At 40.0% G+C, this 3,499-nt stretch overlaps 1 protein-coding gene across 4 annotated transcripts in view; it reads right to left on the minus strand.

The window, feature by feature from the left end:
- Window positions 1-3,499, minus strand: part of PCDH9 (protocadherin 9) — a 784,060-nt gene that overhangs the window by 542,180 nt on the left and 238,381 nt on the right. The gene's annotated exons all lie outside the window — the stretch shown is intronic.

Here is a 3,499-nt window from a genome sequence, read left to right on the forward strand (position 1 = left end):
AAGAAGAAGAAGAAGAAGAAGAAGAAGAAGAAGAAGAAGAAGAAGAAGAAGAAGAAGAAGAAGAAGAAGAAGAAGAAGAAGAAGAAGAAGAAGAAGAAGAAGAAGAAGAAGAAGAAGAAGAAGAAGAAGAAGAAGAAGAAGAAGAAGAAGAAGAAGAAGAAGAAGAAGAAGAAGAAGAAGAAGAAGAAGAAGTTCTGATTTCTTCAGTATTGTGATAAAGGAATGTGGTGTATTCCATGAATAATGGAATACCTGATTTATTACAGAAATACTTTACAAACACCATGTACTAGGTGGCAGGTTTCAAGAAATACTTATAAATACTTTGTGATTAAACTTCCTCCTCCAGGTAACTATGAAATTCATAAAACATATTAATCTTCTGTACCCTTTCATTACTACAGAGAAGAGCAACAAAGAGTGCAGAAACGAGCAGAAAAGATGATTAGGGACCTGGAGTCTAAAACATACAAAGAACAATTGCAGGATTTGGCTAGTCTAATGAAAAGAAGGACTGGGGGTGACATGGTAAGAGTGTTCCAATATTTGAGGGGCTGCCACAAAGAAGAGGCGGTCAACCTATTCTCCCAAACCACCTGAAGGCAGGACAAGAAACAATGGATGGAAACTAATCAAAGAGGGAAGCCATCTAGAACTAAGGAGAAATTTTCTCACAGTGAGAACAATTAACTAGTGGAACTGCTTGCCTCCAGAAGTTCTGGGTGCTCCATCATTGCAAGCATTTAAGAAAAGTCCTGACAGCCACTTGTCTAGAATGGTATGGGGTCTCCTGCTTGAGCAAGGGGTTAGATTCCAAGGTCCCTTCCAATTTTGTTATTCTATTATTACAAATGTTTCTCAGAAGATCTACTCAATCCATAGGTATCTACTAAAGTTCAGTTCCATTGATTGAAGCAGAAGAGGGGTTTACAAGTAGAAAAGGCTGTCTGATGAACTTTTCATTTGGCTATCTATGGATTATTTTCCTTTTCTGAGATGAGGCTGAAAAATTATTATTAATGAAAGAGAGATATTTTTTTTTACTCGGTTGAGACATCCCTTTTGTTAATCTCTTTATCTTCTGCTTTGTTCTTTATTGCAACTACAAATTTGGTTGTGACCTTATGCTGGATGATATTTGTCTACTTGCACGATTCATTTTCTTCCATGGCCATCTAGGACATTATACAGGTTGTTAATCACATGCACACATATATCTGCCCAATCCATTTGATCATCCAAATTGACAATAAAATTTAATAAGAAAAATCTACCCAAAGAAAGAAAGCCCACAATCTGTACACACATTTTGATTCTTTCCATCAAACTTGTACGGATAGACAAATATAAGAAACTACTTAACATACTGGAAAAGTTGTTCATTTCACTTTTTATGAGAATGTTCAACTTGGAAATGAACAGAGTCAATTTTGCATCGATCCAATTTCATCAAGGATTAGGCAGGGAAAACTTTTCTTTTTTTTAATGTTTGTTTTCGGTGCCTCTTAAAAGTGAAAATAAAGTAAGGCAACCAATATCGATCAGGTCATATAAAATCTTGAGGAACATTATTATCTCCATCGCTAATAAGCCCAATTAAACCTGTACTATGAAGCACAAATGGAAGAATATTTTAAAACTTGCTATTACAGTCTGAGTATATGGGTTTCCCAATAATTTAAAGACTGCAAATGTGCATTATATATTGAAGGAGAGACAAATCTCCTTTTAAAAGAAGTAGATATTATTGGCAAACAGAGATACCAATAAAATTTACTGAGGATTAGAGAGGAATAGAGACAGATTATGAATGGGCCTATAACAGTAAAGGGAAGTTTCTGAAGCCATAAAAAAGATTAAACCAGGAAAGGTGCCTGGACCAGATGGATTATCAGCTTCTTATTATAAATGATTTCAGGATGAACTTTTACAACCTTTACAAAACCTGATGAATTCTATCTTATGAGGAGGAAAGTTGCCAGAGAGTTGGAAAGAGGCCAATATAGCATTAATACCTAAAGAGCGACGAGATTTCATTTTAACAAGAAACTATACACCAGTATTACTGTTGAATGATATCTGTTAGTTATTCAGAATTTACAGAATAACAGTTGGAAAGGATCTTGGAGGTCTTCTAGTCCAACTCCCTGCTCAAGCAGGAGAACTTATATCATTTTTGACAAATGGTTGAGTCTCTTCTTAAAAGCCTCCAGTATTGGAGCACCCAGAACTTCTGAAGGCAAGTTGTGCTACTGTTTGATTGTTCTCACTGTCAGGAAATTTCTCCTTAGCAATAGGTTGCTTTTCTCTTTGTTCAGTTTCCATCCATTGCTTCTTATCTTGCCTTCTCGTGCTTTGGAAAATAGATTGACTCCCTTCTTCATTTTGGCAGTCCCTCAAATATTGGAACACTGCTATCATATTACCCCTAGTTCTTCTCTTCACTAGATAGACATACCCAATTCCTGCAACCATTCTTCATATGTTTTAGCTTCCAGTCCCCTAATTATCTTTGTTGCTCTTCTCTGCACTCCTTCTAGAGTCTCAAAATCTTTTTTTGTACTGTGGTGTCCAAAACTGGATGCAGTGTCATAACAATTCTAGACGATGGAGTGAAACTAATTTTGTAAGAATTTATTCATGAGGGTCAATGTGGGTTTTTACCTGAAAGACAGTTAGGGGACAATATTAAAAACATGTTGGACATTTTGGAACATAATTGTTAATGGGGATCTTAAAAAAAAACCCTGTCAGAAACAAAAAGAAACAAGACAGATTTGTCCCAATGGCTTCTCTCTTGTTTATTTTGATTCTTGGAATACTGAATAGAGATATAAGACAATTGTGTGATAGGTACGGTCAGTGGGAGGGGCAGGTATGGCGGGAGCAGAGGACCATATCGGGTTTTGGGAGCACGCACACGCTGCTTACAAGCTTGTGGATGCTCCGATCCTCAGGGCTCTATTCGACTCCCTGGGACCTCAGATCCTCGGGCCCGGGACCATCGGCTGATGTTGTGCAACACCAGGTCCGTAGTAAATAAGGCCCCCCTCATTCAAGAGCAGATTCAAGAGGGGGGAGCGGACCTGGCAGGTATTACCGAGACCTGGTTGGGCATGGAAGGTGGAGTTCCCCTTGTCGATCTATGCCCACCAGGTTTCCAGGCATTCCATCGGCCGAGAGCCCGGGGTAGAGGCGGTGGGGTGGCGGTCATTATAAGGGAGAGTCTGTGTCCAAGGGAGGCCACTGTGCCTCAGATAGACGGTGTGGAGTCCTTCCTTGTGAAGTGGGGACATGGGATGCAAGTGGGCCTGTTGATAATATACCTGGCCCCCTGCTATGTGTCAACGGCCCTGCCCGAGCTGGCCGACGTGATAGCCGGGGTGGCGGTTGGGACCCCCAGACTTATAGTTATGGGGGATCTCAACCTGCCATCAGCGGGTGAAACGTCGGCGGTGGCTCGGGAGTTCATGGCCTCCATGACGACCATGGACTTGAC

This window comes from Protobothrops mucrosquamatus, unplaced genomic scaffold (genome assembly GCF_001527695.2).
Source record: "Protobothrops mucrosquamatus isolate PMUCROS unplaced genomic scaffold, P.Mucros_1.0 scaffold22, whole genome shotgun sequence".
Taxonomy (NCBI): Eukaryota; Metazoa; Chordata; class Lepidosauria; order Squamata; family Viperidae; genus Protobothrops; species Protobothrops mucrosquamatus.